The sequence below is a fragment of the Micromys minutus genome (genome assembly GCF_963924665.1).
Source record: "Micromys minutus genome assembly, chromosome: 31".
Lineage (NCBI taxonomy): Eukaryota > Metazoa > Chordata > Mammalia > Rodentia > Muridae > Micromys > Micromys minutus.
In genome coordinates this window covers 26,821,042-26,841,227 of record NC_137966.1, presented here as the reverse complement: position 1 = coordinate 26,841,227, position 20,186 = coordinate 26,821,042, and the positions used below count along the sequence as shown (strand labels likewise).

The window sequence follows — 20,186 nt, the reverse complement described above, 5'->3', positions numbered from 1 at the left end:
TCACCTAAAGGTCCCCTGCTCACAGGATAGAGGGAGGCCGTCACCTGAAGGGACCTTGATCCTTTGAACCCCAAACAAGCCGCAGGCATCATACAGATCATTTGCATATTTGCTTATGAACTAAAGACTCCAGACCTTTATCACCAGACACACACACTGACACCAGTCAGTGCTGTCTGTGTGTTCATTCCTATGCTAGGTGTTCACAGAAAATGGTCCTGTGAGGAGCAGAGATCACTCAGTAGGAAAAGTGCTTGCTGAACAAGCATTAGGGCCCGAGTTCAAGCCCAGAATCCACATTTTTAAAAAAAGTTTAGGGCCAGCATCGTAGCACATGCCTTTAATTCCAGCAGAGTCGGACACAGGCAGATCTGAGTTTGAGGAAAGTCTGCACTATGAAGCAAGTTCCAGGCCAGCCAGTACTAAATAACAACAACAATTTTAGAGTTCAGTGTGGCAGTGTGTCCCTGTGACTCTAACACTGGGAGACACAGAGCCAAGTATACTTGCCAAGCTCCTGGCCAGTGAGAACCCAGCTTAAAAACTGAAGAGGATTAGGGCTGGAGAGATGACTGTTCTTCCAATGGTCCTGAGTTCAGTTCCCAGCAACCACATGGTAGCTCACAGCCATCTGTAATGGGATCTTGTTCCCTCTTCTGGTGTCTGAAGTAAGTGACAGTGTTCTCATTTGTATACTAAATACATAATTTTTTTTTAAATCAAAAGACGTGATTTTGAATGACAACTGAGTATGTCCTCTGGCCTCCACATGTATATATACATAAACATCTGAAAGATGTTTAACAACACAATTGACCTCCATATACACATATACATGTGAAGCATGCATACACAACACAACTTTTTGCTGTTGGTTTGGTTTGTTTTGTTTCGAGACAGGGTTTCTCTATATGACATCCCTACTATCCTAGAATTCACTCTGTAGACCAGGCTAACCTTGAGCTCAGAGATTAGCCTGCCTCTGCTCGCAAGTACTGGGATTAAAGATGTGCACCACCACTGCCTGGCAGTACAACACAACCTTTAACATTTTACCAAGTGTGTGTGCATGTGTGCATGTACGGATGTGGAGGATGGGGGATGGGAAGGTGTCACAGCACCTTTATCCACTGAACCATCTCACTGAAGTCACAATTTTCAATTTAATAAATAAGCCTTTGGGCTGCATGTGATGGTTATACCTTCAATCTTAGTACTTGGGAGGCAGAGGCAAGTGGATCTCTGTAAGTTTGAGACCAGCCTAGATTACATAGTTGAATACCAGGCTATATACACAGCCAAGAATACTAGTGAGACCCTGTCTAAATAATAATAATAATAATATGAAATAAAATAAATAAAATGGTCTCTCTTTTATTTATGCTGCTTCAGAATGCTGGAACTATTAAGACTCATCATATTAAGACTATGAGTTCAGTCCTTTACCATCTCTTTTTGATGGAGGCACAGAGAGTGTCACTCAGTGCTTGGACCACTGGAGAAGCATGCAAACCCAGCTACTGGATCTGCACAATCCTCCCACTACTGTAGGTTAGTGCTACAACCACATATCCACACACACCTACCCACCACGACCCTGTGTCCTACCTGTCTGTGTGTCTACCTCTCCACCTGCACAACCATCCACCACCCATCCAAGCACACGTAAATAACCCTCTCTCTTCTGGTGTGTCTGAAGACAACGACAGTGTACTCACATACATAAAATAAATAAATGTTAAGAGGGGGGGTCTTATATTATCCATGTATGTGTGCACTCATGCCCATGCAGGTCACATGACAACTTTCAAGAGTCAGCTCTCTTCTTCCACCATATGGACCAAACTCAGATTGTCAGGCTTGGAAGCAAGTGTTTGATGAACCTTCTTAAACTCGTTTGCCATATTTTAAGACAAGGTCTCAGCCCAGTCTGACTTCAAACTGCAGATATAGCACACAACGATCTTGAATTCCAGGTCTTCCCTTCCTCATCCTCCAGAATGCTAGGATGACAGGCATTAGAGGTGTGCACCACCACACCCAGTTTTATGTGGTACTGATGACCCCAAGACCTTGTACATGCAGAGTAAGCACTGTTTCAGCTAGACCATGTCCCCAGCTTTTCCTTTTTTTAACCTGATTCTTGGTCTCCCTCTCTGTGTGTGTGTGTCTGTCTGTCTGTCTCTCTCTGTCTCTGTCTCTCTCTGTCTCTCTCTCTCTGTCTCTCTCTGTCTCTCTCTCTCTCTGTCTCTCTCTCTCTCTGTCTCTCTCTCTGTCTCTCTCTCTCTCTCTCTGTCTCTCTCTCCCACTCTCCCTATCTCCTTCTCTCTCTAGCTGGCTTACTACGTAGACCATGCTGGCCTCAAACTCAAAGTGATTTGCCTGCCTCTGCTTCAGAATGCTGGAACTAAAGACATGTGCAACCACACAGGTCTATGGAAATCACTGACAAGATTTACCTAATTCTTGACATTTTCATTTCTTTTGGAGAGAGGGCAGGAGAGGAAGGGTGAAAGGAGAAAAAGAGAGGAGAAGGAAAGGGGGAGAGGGAAAAGAAAAAGGAAAGAGGGAGGGAGGGAGGAAGAGGAAGAGAGGGAGGGGAGGGGAGAGAAGAGAGGAGGAAGAGGAGAGGGGAGGGGAGAGGGAGGGAAGAGGAGGGGGAAGGGAGGGGGAGGAGGGGAAGAGGTTTTGCCCTAAGCTGGTTCTAACCACTCCCAGTGCCCTAGTGTTTTTTCTAGAGCCAACCGCTGTCAACTTCCTGTTGTTACCTGGTTATTGAAAACACCTGGTGCATCTGTTACATAAACCCTTTGGAGATGGTTTGTAGTCCAATGAAAGGCAGCCCTCTGCTGTCATGCCCTGTTAAGCATCCCTGTTCTTGAGAACAACCACTATGCCAAACTACACATGGACATCTGGACTTTAACTGCACCTCCCATTCCCTCATTCCATCCACCCTTAAATAAACAACACAGCATGACATAAAGGGCCCAGCAGGTCCCCTCCAGCAGGCATGCACCAGTCTGTATTAGGTAACTTCTGGAATTCAAAGTGGCCAGTCATGGGTTTATTTAAAGTGTAGAGTGTAGACAAGTTGGCCAGGTCTGCTGGTACCAGTCTGCCATCTCAGCTGGGAAAAATGAAGCAAAGACTGAAAATTCAAGACCTGCCTAGACTACAGAATGTGTTTAAGGCCAGGCTGGGCAACTTCATGAAACCTGTCAGAAAATAAAGTCAGGACAGGTTAGATGGCTCAACAGGCAACACCACTTGCCACTGAGCCTAAGGTTCTGAGTTTGCTCCTCCCCCAGAACCTAGTGGTGAAAGAACCCACTCCCACACACAGAAACTAAGATGTGCAGAATAAGATGGAAAGAGAGTAGTGGATACAGCTTGGTGGTAAAGTCCTTGCCTAAAATAAACAAGGCCCTGGACTATATCGTGGGTATGGGGAGAGGTGTGTAACAAAGACAGACAAACCTCTTAAAACAAGTACCATAGGCTTACACAGGGCAGCCACCTCCCAAGCCCCAGGTATTCACAAGCTTCTGAGTCTTGTCAGTCCTACAGGGGCAGATCTCCCACCAGAGTGTAACATCCTTTCTTTATGACAAATGCAATAAACAAGGCAGTCCACTGTTGGAGGTTTCGTGTAAGACTCAGACTGACACCCTTGTATTAATAGATGACACAGTGGACTGGGAACTTTACTGTAGAACCATTTTTTATAATTATATCCATTTCCAAAATGAGGTGCACTGAGAGCCAAGGACACTAAGAACTCAGCACCCAGGCCTCAGGATTCACGACCTTTGACTCTCTTCAATCCAACCCAGCAGGTACCTGGAAATAATTAAGAAAGAAAAAAAAAATCTAAAAACCATCTCTTCCCTCTCCAGCATTATTCCCTGTAACATGTGTGTGACAATGTGGATATGTGAATGTGCATATGTGAATGTGGTGTGTTGTTCCTGAGGAGTTCCGCACCTTATTTTCTGAGATGACATTCTCACTATCCTGGAACTCACCAATTCCCATTCTGTTGTCTGAACTTGTCAGCACTGGGAATGCAAACTCACACCAACACGCTTGGCTTTTTACTTGGTTACAAAGGTTTGAACTCAAGTCCTCAAATTTGCATAGCAAACACTCTGCTGACTGAGCTATCTCAGCTCCCAAGGTTGGGTGATTGGTCGACTGTTTTTTGTTTTGTTTTGTTTTGAGTAACAGCCCATGGTTTTCACTCCAACTAAGACCCTAACCTCGTGGGAATCTGAACACGACACAGTGATGTCCCCTGAGCTTCAGCTGCTTTCCAGTACATTGGTCAGAAAGATAAAGTGCGTGGAAGGTTCTGGTAAGAACCAAGGACGCACTGTAGAGAAGAGCTCAGCCCCATTGGGCCACTAGAAGCAGACCAACCACTGTCACCATCGCCACACACAGCAGTGCCAACAATGGTTAAGGAACAGGAAAGGCTCAGTCAGAGCTTAGCTCTTGCACAAGGTAGATCAGCTAAAATGCCATCAAGGAAAGAGTGAGAGGTGCCGAAAAGGGCATTTCCCTAAGAAGGCGAATTGCAGAGATGAACACCTTGCCCCAGAGCTGAGCCAGAAGGGGCAGGAAGGGACTCCAGAGGGAAAGCTAGGAACATGAACCAATGAGAGCCAGCAGTCCCTCCTGTCATCTCCTCACAGCCCAGTGTCCCTGAGCACAGCTGGGACAAGATGTGAAGCCTCTCAGCACTTGCTTCATCCAGCCTCAGCTTTGCCCACTACAGAAGGCAAGAACTGTGGCTGTCACTTCTAGGCTTATAAGCAGGCAGGCCACCACCCAGACTCCAGTCACCTGGTCTTCCTTCCCCGGCTCTCTCTTAACCAGGGACCCTCAGAACTCAAGCCTGATTTAGCCTAGAACTGTCCTGGGCCCCAACTGCCCTGACACAAACCCAGCTGGAGACAAGTCTATGTGACCCAGGCTACAGAATTAACACTACTCCACACTCAAGTGATCATCCTGTAATGTGTGTCCCTGTGCCCTCAACCCAGACCTAAGGATAAAGTCCAAAGCCCTTGAGGTTCATGTGCACATAAAATTCTGTTTTGTGAGGTTCTTTTGGTTTTCGTGACAGGTATCCTTATCTTCATATACTCTCATATTTTTTTTCTCTTCTCTGTCTTAACCAGGGACAGGGATGGCACCAAGCTTATAGCAAACAGATAGAAAAGCACCTTAAGCAAAACACAGAAAGAAATAAAACAAAAAGAGCTTGGGGATGTGGTTCAGGTAAAAGTCCAAGGTTAGCCTGAGTTATTTAAGCCTCTTTAAAACAAAAACAAAAAAAAAAAAAAAAGGAGGAAGAAGAAGTTAAAATCCACCTACAGAATGAATACACATATGCCTGACTCAGTGTTGCTTCCCCGGCTCTGTTCTAAGTACCTGAGACCTCATTAGACCTCTTTTAGATGGAGGCCATGAGGTAGGAGGTGAGACCAGGCTGGTCTCAGAAGATCTGCCGTCTCAACACTCCACCTCCCTGTTCTAGGGTTACAGGTGTGTACCACCATGTCTGGCTACTGATGTCACACTCAAACCCTTAATCTAGTCAGACAGGTACAATCATAAAAACCATTTTATGAATGGAACACGCTGGTACATGCCTTTAATTTCAGAAGCTACAAAGCAGAAACAGGAAAATAGCCCTGAGTTTGAAGCCAGTGTGGATTACGGAATGAAATGTTGTCTCAAACCTCCCCCTAAAACCCATTTTCTGGGGACAGAAACTGAGAACCAAGCATATAACATGCAGGCAAGTATACTCAGCCAGGAGCCTGAAGCCATCAGTGCTGTTTAAGACTGAGCTGGAGGTTTGGTAAGAGACCTTATCTCAAAACTATGATGGGTAGAGGCCTCCACATGCACAAGCACACACATAGTGCACATACACATGTACATAAACACTCACAAAATATCACCATATAGTTAGGCACTGTAGTGAACACCTGTATGACTCCAGCACTTGGGAGGCTAAAGCAAGAAGATAAGGAGTTCAAAGCCAGCCTTGATTACATCACAGGGTAGTTTACAGAATAAATAAGTAATAAATAAGCAATTAAAATCAACCTTAAAAGACACACATGGCTGGGCAGAAACATTTTTTTAGGCAGTCAAAAAAGAGACCAAGTAGCTGACTGGTTGGAAAGTTGACCTAAAGTCAAGTGTGGGGGGTGGGGGTGGAAACTAGGGGTTTGGAGTTTACAATCTTTGGTCCTGCTTAGATTTTTCTCTCTGTGTATTGCATCTAAAATACCAGCAGCAGCTTCAATTCACACTAAAAATAAACAGCAGCAGAGCTGAAAGGTTGACATTTCGAGACTACTACTGACCAGTGCCAATGACAACAGCCGGCATGATCAGAGGCTGGAAAGTCTGGTTCCCCCAGCGCCAGTCTGAGCACCTTCCTACTCCTCCAGAACTGGTGTAACAACCGAGGACATCATTTCAGCACTGGGGAGGCTGAAGCAAGGGGAATATGAGTTAGGAAAAAGGACTGGGCCTGTAGCCCAGTGGTTTTTAACTAGCACATGAATCCCTGAATTCAACCCCCAGACTTGTAAGATGAAAAAGAAAATTTTAAAAAGCAAAACATACACTGCCCAGGAATAGAGAACCAGGAATCTAAACCTGAGCTTCCATCTCTGATCTTAAAACTCAATCCTGGTACTCTATAAAGGCTGCAGCATCCCAACTTCAGCAATCTATACATGATAGCTCTCTGGGACAAGATGCCACAGGATGGCCAATAAATGCTCTTTGGCTTTAGAGTTCAAGTTCACCTGTGCAGAGCAGACAAGCCATGTCCTGGCTGAGACTCATGAATACTCCAAACACTGGCCCTAAGCAAGACTGAGCAATGTTACTGTAACTATTTCATCTACAGACAAACACTGTCCAGAAAGGGACACATTATGTAGAATAGTCAACTGATCATCTTTGCTAAGCCAAAATTATCAGCCCTTCAAGATTTTTGCATATCAAACGTCTCTCAGTTGATCTTGGGCCAGAAGGCATTAGACTTGCTCTCACATGTTGCTAACAGGGGACTGTGCTAGTGGAGATTTGTCTCTACAACCTGTCTCAGCTCTGGAAGCTGTGTTAGGTTTCCTATGTTTTTAGATATTTGGTCATTCTCAGATTTCTGACAGAGTTGAAGACTAATTTAGTTTTATAGCTTACCAAAGCTAATTAACTTTGAGAAAACATAGTAATTTAGAATATTTTCAAATGATAATAGCTGTATACAGCTTACATTTGAGGAAAAAGGTTTTTTTTTTTTTTTTTTGTAAACAGAAACAGTGATGTGTAGGATGATGTCATCAGACAACAAGGCAGGTCAAGCCTATTACTGGATGAGAAGGAAGGGTAGGTGGGGTAAAGTCTAGGAAGAAGAGAGGAGAAAGGGAGATTCAAGAAGAAAGATGAGGATGACCCATCTCCTCCACTTGGCTCTGAGTAGTCATGGGTGTTGCAATATTCTTTTCAATCCAAATCGCCGATTTGTTGCATTTTCCTCTTGAACCCAAATAGACCCATTCAATAAAATCACAACTCAGTAATTAGCAACACAAGCTGTGCGTCTATATTGGGCAGATTTTCCACTGCACTCTATTCCCCTCCTAGGAGATCCCTTATCACTTGCCATTAGCCATCCTCCTGTTCCCATTCCTCCTCTCCTTCCCCTCCTCTGACTCCTCCTCTTCCCTTTTACTCCCTGACTCCTCCTCTTACGTTTCCTCTTTTTCCCACCTCCTCTCCCTGTCTATTCATGTACTGGCTTAACATGGGTACTTTCTAGGGATGGATTTCTATAGATCAATTTATCTAGGTAGGCAAATTATATCATACCAATTGGATCAGAAAGAAAAAATACACTTGAGGGAAAAGGTTGTTTTTTTTTTTTTTTTTTTAATAAACAGAAAGGGTGATTTAGGATGATGTCAAGGCGATACATGAAGACAGTAGAGAGTGGGCAGGAACAAAGTTTTTTAGAAAAGCGAAAGAGGAGGGAAAAGCGAAAGAGTCATGATAGAGGTGGCAGAGAAAGATGGTTCAGATCAAGGTGAATTACATCGGTTTTATCTTGTTTAGGTAGGCAGTTTATATCTTTATTAACTAGCAGTAAATTTATTGTTTAGATGTATTGTAAATTGAGAATTTAACAAATAAATCTGTTTGGTAAGTTGTTGACTCTTGAGTCATGTTTTTACCAGGCTATGGAAGACAGTGTGTGAAAGCAATGGCTGAGAGGCAGCTGGAACCAGCAGTTCCAGCTCTGATGCCCACGCAAGGTGAGGGCGCATGGGGCCCATGGAATGAGTTGTGTGAGTGCCAGGCTTGGTAACTAACTTCCTTAGGGGATTGCGGCAGCTCCACAGGGAACTGCTCCCATTGGAGTATCACTCTGTGGGACCGACAGCAACAGAACAGAATCTTTTTGATAATTACAGCAACAGAGCAATGTCAGAAATGGCAGGGGGTGAGGCTTGCTTTGAATCTGATTGTAGTTGTTCCTGAGCAGGTTCAACAGCAGCCACAAGGAACAACATCCAGGGTAAGGACAGGTCTAAGCGGAGGGATTCGGCTAGCAAGATTAGAGGCAGTAATGAGAACAGTTCTTCATACACAAACACTCCATGCCAAGTGCTATGTTCAAGAATCATGTACAGCCCTCCATTTTTCCACCGAATCCCTAAGCTTCACAGAAAGGGACATAAGGTCAAAGAGGAGAGACTGCAGGCTCCAAGACACAGAGCCACATGTTGGGATCTGACTCCAGAACTCTCCAAGCTCCTTCTCCTGACAATGGGCAAGGGCCCAGCTCACAGCAGACATAGGTCATTTACAAAAGCCCTACTCAAAACAGGCCCAACTAAGGGGCAGAAGAGAAAAGCACCTGAGGAAGGGTATCAAGAGGCAGCTAACCTGAGATGCTCTGAGCTTCAGGACATAGTCCTTCTTAAAGAATGGGGAGTTGTTTCCTATGGCAATCCTGTGAAGATTAGAAGGCTACAGTCCCTCTCCTTAATATAACATTAGGCCCAGAGTCAAGAAAGGTTCTGGTGACATGCTGGCAGGCATCAATGCCACCTGCCTGCTGCCAGCTGAGCTACCCTCCTGTGGCCTCTGACTCATCGGAACTAAGAATAAAGCCTAGAAACACTGACTAAGGCACAGCCAGACTTTCAGCCAAGAGGAACCAGAAAGTAGTGGAAAACAGCCACTGTCCTGGCCCAGTAAGTAACTCACTAAATCCTCATGCCCAGATGTACAAGCAAAGCACTCAAAAAAGAGGCACCCCTCCCTCTCTTTAAGTTGGACCCTTGAGTATCATTAAACTCTCTGGCACCACCTGGGGACTGGGATGGAGCACGGGGGATGTCAGACATGTACCAAGCACAGGAGTGTGTCTGGGAACAGAGCAGAAACAGGGAACAGGCATTCATCTATTGCCTAAACATCATTCCTAAAGGTAAGGAACCAGCTCTGAGCCACAGGAATGAGGGTCTTATATGTTGATTTATTAGTGCTAGGTATCAACTCAGGACCTCACAGAGTCTAGTCCATCAATGAGCTAAACCCTGTCCCTTAATGTATGCTTTAAAACATTGCTTTTCAAACTAGAGGCCAGTCTGTCTTCCAAGTGACATCTGACATTACTTGGAAAGACTTCTGGTTGTTACCGAAGGATTGTACCACGTATTTTGTGGGTAGAAGTCAAGGATATTTAAGCAGGCCCAATACACAGAGCAGGCCAGCAAGCAAACAACCCCAGTGTCACCAATACTGACTGAGGAACCCTATCTGATCATCAATCCATCCCTGACTATTAGAGTCCAATTCCCCCAAAGACATCCTTATCAGTCACCTGGGCTTCAACTCCTCAAACACAAGGAGAAGCTCTAAAATTCTGGCTCCTCTTAAAGAGTGGTGGGAAATAGTCACTGTCATCACCAAGAAAATACTCCAAACTCTCTTGCCTGATGTACAGACCAAGCACCTGGTAAATCGAGAAAAGAGCCCTAGGCAACTAGGACAAGCTGCAGTCTCATCAGAACTCCTATAGCAGGAGCTGGCAAGACGAACATGACTCAAAACAGCCCTCTCTCCAGCATGAGCCCAGGCACACAACAGCCACCCTGACTTCCATACCCACGTCCCGTATTTTCCAGCCTCTCATTCAGTGGACGGACTTACACTGCAGGCATGATGACTAGGTCTGCAAGCACAGTACTTAAGCTTTGGCAGGAAGATCCTAAGTTCAAAGCGAACCTGAACTACAAGGCAGATGTTACATTCAGTTCCAATAGTGTGCCAGGTACACTGGGAAGGGAGGTAAGAGAGCATCCCCGAGATACCTGAATCCTGCCCCACTCAAGCAACTGAGCTACATCCTCAGCCCTGTTTGTCTGCTTGTTTGCGTTTGCTTTTGTTTGTACTTTCTAAGTTTGTCAGAAACCAAGACAGGGACACATACCTGTCTAGAATTCCATAGCTTCCCATCAACACCAGTGTCTGTCCACATCTTGTTCCCATGGAAACTCACAAGGTAGCAACAAGACTTAGATGAACTCTCCAAAGACAGCACTCAGTCTCTCTAGATTCTTCCTGTAGAACTTGAGACTACTTTACAATTACCTTTCCCCTTCCTTCCCCCACCTCTCCCCGTGCTTGGGGTGGGAGTGGGGAATGGCTGATGGTACTAGGAATTGAACGTAGGGACCTCATGTATGCTAGACAAGTATTCTACCACTGAGCTACATTCTCGGCCTTTGTTTTGTCTGGGTTTGATCCCAGGACTACATGCATGCTAGGCAAGCTCTCTAAGGCTGGACCTAGTTCTGACATTTCTGTGTCACCTGGCCCACAGAAGACGATACACACCTGAGTACAAAGAGCACCCCTTCCCTCCATGCAGTGGGATAGGCAAGGGAGTGCTTGCTCACTGGACTGACCAAGCCCACACTAGGGTATGGCCAGCCTTTTCTATCTATGATGCAATGCACTCCCTTGGAAACTGCTTCTTTTATTTTTGTTTTTTCATGTGCTACAATGTGCATGTATAATGCAAGGACAACAGGAGAGTCAGGTCTCCCCTTCCACAATATGGGTCCCAGAAGACTGGACCCAGCTTGTTAGGTTAGAGGCAAGCACCTTTACCCCATAAGCCATCTCAGCCACCTATACCTTCTTTTTAAGCTAAAGAAAATGTGGAAAATGTAACCCTCAGCCTCACCAAACTCTGCTTAGTTCCTAAGCCTCATGTTAACAAAGGGAAAAACCAAGATACACAGATGACTGAGATAGGCACCTAGAGAAGTTAACCAAGGCGTGCTGGCAAGCATCTGAACCACAGGAAAGAGATCTGCAGACACAACAACTGACAGGGGCTCAAGAACTCCAGGAGCTGACTGTCTCCCTATTGTCACTTCCTCTTGAGAGGTCAGAACAAGCTTCAAGGAAGAAAGACACTGTAGTTGGCCTAAATGGGAATGGGAAAATGGCAATCCAAAAGATGCCTATGGAGGGCCTGGGGATCACCTAGTGACAGACCTGACTTCAGGGACAGTTCAAATGACAAAAAAGGAACCATCCCATCAGGAAAAGCTAACACTGTTCTGGACCACGCTGTCAGCAGTCCTTACAAGAGTTCTGGGATCTGCCATATCTACATAGAGACCTGTGTCTGACCTTCCCAGCAAAGCAGCTAAGAACACACTGAAAACCCCTCTACCCCCAGATTCTTCAGGCACTCACCTCAAAGCACACGTAACAGCCTGGAACCAAATTCTTTAGAATTCCCTGGCCACTCCAGTAAATCAAGCACAAGGCGCTGGGCCCGATATCCAATTAGGAAAAGTGAAATAAAAGGAACTCCAATTTTTAATTTGCTGAACTTGGCAATATACACCTGTTATCCCAGCACAGAAGAGGTTAAGGCAGGGGGATATCAAGTTTGAGGCCAGCCTCAGCTACATACTGAGATCCTGTCTCAAAACAAAAACAAAACACTGGACATACAGTCACAGCCTGTGCTTTTCACCAACAAACCAGGAAGAACCCTCAACATCACACAAGAGTAAGCTAGACCTAGACCCAGACCCTGCAAAAAGGACTATGGGGTCCTGCACCCCTAGAGAATAGCCACATGAAGGGTGGAGGAAGTTCACACATGAGGATTTTAGGAAAGACATCTGTGGTGTTATCCCAACATGAGCTCCCTGCACCCACTGCCACAAAATGAGTCTTCATCACGTCTACATCCTTTCCAACCTCAGCAAGTTCCCTTGTTTCTGTTCTGTGTTGTGGATTGTCCTGATGCTGTGTGTATTTTGATGCTAATTCTGCTTCAAGAGTTGATCATGTACTCAGGTGATTCTTGGGAACCTGCTCCCCACTTTAACTGGCAGAGCCTGTGACTAGACAGTGGAAGGGAAAAGTGGGGTTTTAGAGATGGAGGAAGGGGATACGAGAAGACAGAGGAAGAGGAGGAGGTGGAAAGACGATGGAGCAGAACCAGGTGGCCTGGAGGAGCCACAAGTAGCCAGGGATCTGATGGCTGGGGGCTGGAGCACTGCAGTGGTGGGTCTGCCCAGTCTAGGCGTGCAGCCTGTAGTATAATAACGGAACTGTGCCATGTGCACAGGCTTACTGAGGTAGAGCTGCAACAGTCCTACTCGGCTTCAATACACAACCAGCCGTGTCATGATACTGACGCTTTATCAGAGGGAAAGCCTGTGATAAAGCCTGTGAGGTCACCAGGAAGCTTCTGATGTTAAAGATGGGAGTGCTCTTAACTCCGCCAAAGGCCATCATATTATGTCATTAAGTGGCCCAGATGTAGTGGCCAATCAAATGGTGTGATCCCACCACAAGCCTTCAAGGTAAGTGCTGTTTTCATTACCCACTGAGGAAACCTAGGCAGATTACAAAGGCCTGACTCACACCAAGGAGAGTGATCCTAGCAAAGCCTGTGAAAACCTATCACTCTCCGTTAAGGTTCCAGGTCAAGATGCCAAGCAATTCACAATAAGCATCCTAACTACTGGAAAAGCTGAGACAAGAGGATTACGGGTTCGAGTCTTCTGTGAGCTACAAATGTGAGTTCAAGCCTAGATTGGGTAACTTAGTGAGACTGTCTTAAAAAAACAGAAAAGAGGCTTAGGATGTAACTCAGTGGTGTTAGAGTGCTTGCCCCAGCACTGGACAAAAAGAAGGGAGGAAAAGAAAAAAGAAAAAATGAGAAAGAAATACATAAAGTCCTTGCCTCTCAGATGTTAGAACTCCACATGCCCTGCCTCTACACTGCTACTCCCTGGCACTCAATTACCTTTAATGGTAAGGCTGAGTGCAATTGCCAAGGTGCCTGCCTGGTCAGATCAAAGACTTGCCAGCAGCTGCACTCTGTCTCCAGTGCCAGCTGCCTTCTTGTCTCCACCAGCCACATGCCTGGGCCAGCTTCTTCATGCCAAACCCAGGCTAAGAGACAACAAGCTCTCCCCTCACCCAGCCACCAGCCACTCACAGCTGTGACTCCTACCAGGCCCCAGGAAAGAAGTGCTCTCCAAAGCTGCTGTTGCCGTTCCCGCCGACACAGATACTAGGGTAAGGCCTGTCTGTTGTCTCAGCATGAGCTCCCTGCACCACTTACGTCTACATCCTTCCCCATCTCCTATAAGTCCCTTGTGTCTGTCCTGCTCAGTTTTACTGCACAACTAGCAATGTCATGATACTGACACCTATATCTACTTTCCTGTGTGTGTTTGTGTGTGTGTGTGCATAAGTACACATGGGTATGAAGATCAGAAGTTGACATTCAGCTTCTTTCTTAGTCACTATCTTACTCTTTGAGTGTTTGAATTAAACCTAGAACTTTCCAATTTCTTTGTTTAGCAAGCCAAATTGCCCTGGGGATCTCTTTTCTTGACTTCTAAGCGTTCTTAACCCTATCTTAGGACTGACACTGCTGCAACTCCAAGACACTACAAATCAAGCAGGCTGCTGACAAGACATCCAGCCAGCTGGACAGAGCACAGAAGCATGGAGAAGTGACTATCCAACCCTCTGATTCCCAGCAGCAGACACACTGAGCCCAGGCATGGGTCTCCTCACTGTGAACTCCTGGTGTCTGAGGCTATCCTGAGCTGTGACTCCCTCTACACATCAGGAGCAGCAGCATCCCCTCACCCTGACTTGGGACCATCAAAAGTGTTACTCCAGCTCCCATGTGTCCCCTGGGATAAGTCAATGGCACAGCACTTCGAACCACTGAGCAGTCTGACTAGTTTCAGAGCTTTTTCCATTTTTTACAGTACAGATATATATTCAGTACTCCATATCCACGAGCCCTGCATCCTCAGATTCAACCAACTTCACATTGAAAATATTAGAAAAGGCCAGTGAGATGTCTCAGTGGTTAACAGTGTCTACCCAATGACCAGTTTGATTCCCAGAACCCACATAGTAGCATAAAACTGACTCCCTCAAGCTGCCTGCTTATCTCCACATGTGTACCATGGCACAGGCACACATAAACACACACACACACACACACACACACACACACACACACACACACACACACACACTAAATGTTTTTTTTAAACTTTAATATTATATCTGAAAATAAAATTGCACTATGCTGAACATGAGCAGAATATTTTGTCATTATTCCCTAATCAATAAAGAGCAGGACTCACATTTCATTCAGCGCTACAATTCATCCAGTTCATCTACAGCCAATTTAAAGTATATGGGAGAATGTATATGGGTTTTATACCAAATCATTTTACATGTGGAAATTGAATATCCAGGGGTTTGAGAATATGAGGGCATTCAGAAGTAACACACTCTGGATCCTGGAGGGCAACTTAATTCCCTTTAACATTATTTTTTTTTTCCCTTTAACATTATTAAGTAAACTCATAAATATGACTAACCTCAGGCTTCATAGATATTTAAAATTCTTTAAACATTGATGTGTGTGTGTTATGAGAGAGAGAGAGAGAGAGAGAGAGAGAGAGAGAGAGAGAGAGAGAATGAATATGCTCAGACCTGCTCATGACCCTACACATGCCATGCACACATGTGAAGATCAAGACATCTTGCACAAGTTGGTTTTCTCCTTCCACTGTGTGGGTCCCCGGGTCTAAACTCAGGTTGTCAGCTTTGGCAGTTAAGTGCCCTCAGTCATTAAGTCATCTTGCGAGCCCTCACAGATATTTTATCTAACTGGAAACTTCCTTTGGGATTAAAGTTTTAAGTTAATTAAATTAGATTGTTAAGAACAATCTAAAAGGAATATGAAGTAGACATGACTGTGGCAGACACCACTGCCTTACTCAACAATGGCACTTCACTTACTGCTCCTGTGCTAGCTCCCACAGAGCAGATAACCAGATGCTGGCTTTCCCTCCTTTGCAGCTAGAGATGCTCATGTAAATACAGTTCCAGCCAAGAAAGCAGGAAATCAAGTCTACACTGCAGGCAGAAGGACCTTTGAGGTAGGGCTTGTGCTTTCATAAATAAAAGGAAATACAAGAGGCTGGTGCAGCTCTTCCTTTGAACCTAAAGGTATTGGTTAGAGCTACAGCAACCATTTTGGAGCCTAAAGGAAAAGAAAATGAAAATGGCCAGGATAGCAATGCCAGCAACAAGACGGTTGGGATTCTTGATATATAAAAATCAAAAAGACCTTAATGCATAAATAAGTTTCCTAGTCATGTTTCTGTTTCCTGAAACCAAATGTAACCCTAAAAAATAAAAAGCAAGATACAGGGCCTGGGGAGATGATTCAATGGGTAAAACATTCTAAGTATCTAAGAATGATAGACCAGAGTTTGGATATCCAAGACCCATGTAGAAAGTCAGGCAGGTCTTGTAGCCCTCCTATGATCCCAGAGCTTAGAAATCAGAGACAAGAAATTCACAGGACAAGTTGGCTAGCTAAACAAACAAATTGAAAAGTTCTAGGTTCAATTCAAAGACCATACCACAAGAAATAAAAGTGACTAAGGCTCTCAATATCAACCTCTGGCCTCTACACACATGTACATGTGCACCTGCACACACACACACACACACACACACACACACACACACACACACACACACACACACACACACACACACGGGAGCAAGGCAATGAAACTGGGCAGGACAGTGGAAACTTACAAGGGCGTGGGAAAGGAAATGAGCTCTCACTCAGGAATCAGGCAAGAATTCAAATGCAGTCGACATCATCTGCTGTGAGGATCACTATCAGAGAAAGCATTCCCTCCTTAGATGCAGGTGACTTTGGCAGTGTCCCTTTCTTCTCCCAGACACCATCTGGGAATCTCAAATGAGATTGTCATTTTTACTTATACATCTTCCTGCATCTGTGATCAAGATTTTTGTCTTAACAACTGTCACCCTGTCAGAGACTCCTCAGGAACCACTGTGGGGTCACAGTGGTCTTATCTAGGTTCCTTAGAAGCCCTTTGAAGACAATAATGCCCTATACATAATTATTAAAAGACAATGTGACATCCCTTTCAAAGAAGCACTAAGTTCCCAGCCTGAAATCTGGTAAATTTTCAAGAGCATGTTGGAGACTATGCATGGATTGGACCAGGACATGAGGTCTGGAGTGGGAATGAAGAGCCTTGAATGCACTATGGGGCACCTGGATAATCCAAAGACCAGCCTACCCCCAACACAGAGACTTATAAACAAGCCCTGGTTAGTTAGGGCAGGAGCATCAAGGGGTGATTACTAGCAAAATATTTCATTGAGATTATGTTCCTGTTCATCTGCAAGTAAATATCTGTTACTTAAGAAAAATGGGTTGTGTCCAAGATAGGCTAACAGCAAAATCACAGGATAAAGAATACAGGGGGTGGACAGGAGAATGAGCCTGATTTTACTTTTTTATACTATTTCAGATCCCCAAATATGGATTTCTGTGAGGCAGAGGCCAAATACAGCTGCACAGAGAAACCCTGTCTTAAAACCAAACAAAAACTATTTCAGAGCCCAACTGGTAGCCAAGCTTACAATCCTCGCACTTCCGAGGCTGAGCCAGGAATATTAGAAAAAAAAAACAACGAATTCAGCTTTATGTACAGGGGTCTGAAAGCTACACACACCAAGGAACCAGTAAGCTTGTATCTAAAAGAATGTAAGGTATCTTCACTTTTCCTTTTTCATTCTTTTGTTTTGTTTGGTTAGGGAAGATGTTTGTTGAGACAGAGTCTCATATAACCCGGGCTGGCCTTAACTCACTATGTAGCTGAGGATGGACTTGAACTTCTCTACCTCTCCAAGATCACAGGCATGCACCTGCTTCTTTATCCTTTCTCTAAACATTTTTAAGTATGTGAGAGTGTGTGTTAGAGTGCCCAGAGGTCAGAACCTGGATCAGCTAAAGCTGAAGTTACAGGCAATCATGAGCTGCCCAGATCCTCTACAAGAGCAGTACATGCTCTTAACCCCTGACCCATCTCTCTAGCCTATACATTCTCATTTTATATTAAACTGTCCTTCTCATATACCAAAGGGGAGGGGGGAATGTGTGAAGGAACAGTCTCTTCCCTTTCTTCTGGAAGGCCTGGGGAGATAGGGGGGACAAGCCTAAGATGTTCCATGTGCTAACAAGTACACTAACCTTAATTTTACCTTTTTTCCTAAGACTACGTTACACAGGCTGCCCTTGAAATTTCCTTCGTAGCCCAACCTGTCTGTCCTTAAGCCCTCCATCCTCCTGCCTGTCTGTGTGGCCCAGATTATAGGCCTGCACCCCTTTAAATAACTCAGTTGCTGAGTATTATGTTGGGAGTCTTAAAACCTGAACTACATGAGTGCACCCACCACAGCACCCGTGGCCAGCTCCAGTCTGCACTGAATTCAGGGAGAGAGGTTTGCTTACACCTGAGCTTCAAAGGGAGATGCAGATACAACTGAATGAAAAAGAAAAGGACATGACTGCTCCTCAGTATGGAGAGGAAAGGAAGTTTGTTATAGATATGAGGAAGACATAGCCAGAAGCAGACATGTGTAGGGAATCCAGAGTGGACATGACCTTGGACCAAGTGGACAGACAGGGAGGGAGGAATGAAGAGAATTGAGAGGAGAATCAGGTACAGCAGCCAGGAGGCCAAAGGGTACAAAGACAGGGGCAGGTAACTAGAAGGTCTGGACTGTATAGGGAATAGCCTCGAGGGAAGGGCAGCCCAGACTCTGAGCTAGAGAGTTCAGAGTAGGAAGTGAGGTGTGCCAGCCAAACCCAGTAACAAGGAGGGACTAAGGAATGCTGAGAAAACCTGGAGGCCTGGTCCACTTTGATGTGTTAAACAGGCACCTCAGCCTTTGCCTGGGGTTTGAAATTTAACAGTGACACCCCAGGCTCACTTTGTCCCAGGCTTCATGCCTGCCTCCCCTACAGCCAAGCTACCCTAGACAGACTACCCAGACGACCTGAAATGTCTCAGACAGCTGAGTTGAGGTCTACCTGGAGCCAGGAAAGACATAGCTGGATTCTGGCCTGATTCTGCCACAGCTTGAATGAGCCCAAGATAATTACCACACCAATAATCCCCCTGTACTGTCTCTACTGCCACTTACTGTCCTTATCACTACAGAACAGAGTCTGCCTAGAACACCTACTATGTACTCTATACCACACTGCACTGAGAAGCCCGTTAATGCCTTTCTTTACCCATAAGATACACAGCTTGAACTTGTCACACAGCATGAAGACCTGAGATCCCTCAACAAGCCTGGCATATCAGTCTACATCTCAAATCCCAATGCTGGTGAGGTGGAGAGGGACAAATCCCTGAGATCCTCCCAGAAGCCAGTATAGGTCAATCTATGAGTTATATGTTCAGTGATAGACCCTGTCTCAAAAAGTAAGGTGGAGAACAGTAAAGGAAGACAGCCAATGCTGACCTCTGGCTTCCACATGTATCCATACACACAGGCACGCAGATCTGAGTACATACAAAAATATATAGCATGACCCAATTTACACCAGAGAAATGGAAGCACCTATAAATCTAGCAACTAGAACACTCCATGTGCTGGGAAGTAACAAGTTGTCAAGTCCACCTGCTCCTACACCTAGCATTGATTCCAGCCACATATCTCCAGATTTCTTCCGGGCCACACCTTCCCTCCAGCTGGACCCTCAAGGAACAAAAGGGCTGACCCCAAGCGAGCCTTTTCTCCATTCCTTCCTCCTACCAAGAATACTGCCATCCAAAGGCAGGTCAGCTCTCTCCCTAGCACTGAGCAAGAAGTATCCCACCAGAGACCATGAATCACATGTGAGACCAAAGAAAAGAAGAATTTTTTTCCTGGCTAAATTACAAATGCAGTACCCAATACACTGATATGAAATACATCCTATGTTAAGAAATCAATGAAGTGGGAGAAAAAAAAGTTAGTCTATGAAAGCTCTGAAAGATACGCAGACCTAATTACAACCACAAGGTCACCTTTCCAGACCTGGTGAATCTGGTCTCCAGCCTTCTCTTACAAAGCTGGTCAGAGGGACCAGATAGGAGAGACCCTGTCATTGCCTATGCCTTTTTTCATCCATTTCATTTTGTCTGTGCTGCCTCATACATGGCAGACAAATGTTCTACCATTTAGCTAAATAAGTTACCAGTCCTCATCTATCCGTTGGGTTTTATTTAAGGGAGAGGTGTGTGTTGCCTTGGTCTTTGTTTTGTGTGTTTTGATTGAAGTAAAGCCGAGTATCCCAGGGTGATCTGGAACTCACTATGTAGCAGAGGACATAGTGAACTTCTGATCCTCCTGTCTCCACCTCCAGAATGCTAGGATTTACAGGCTTGCACCACCATACCCATTGTATAGAACTGGTGCTGGAGATGAACTCAAGGGTTGTGTGAGTGCCAAACAAGCAATCTACAATCTAGGCTACATCCCCAGCCCTTCTTCTACTTTTAAAAACTGATTCAAGAACACTAATAGGAATGGAGTATAGCTCAGTGGTACAGCACTTTACCCAGCATGTATGAGGCCTTTAGTTGGATACCCAGCAACACACACACACACACACACACACACACACACACACACACACACACTACAGGACAACAACAACAACAACAGCTATTTTTGGA

General features: G+C 45.1%; 1 protein-coding gene and 1 long non-coding RNA gene across 5 annotated transcripts in view; one reads left to right on the top strand and one right to left on the bottom strand.

The window, feature by feature from the left end:
* Positions 1-20,186, bottom strand: part of ABCC1 (ATP binding cassette subfamily C member 1 (ABCC1 blood group)) — a 99,941-nt gene that overhangs the window by 68,208 nt on the left and 11,547 nt on the right. The window lies entirely within an intron of this gene.
* LOC308413238 lies at positions 13,556-14,703 on the top strand. Its single transcript, XR_013974844.1, has 2 exons — positions 13,556-13,662; positions 14,013-14,703. It is a non-coding gene; the product is annotated as an uncharacterized lncRNA (long non-coding RNA).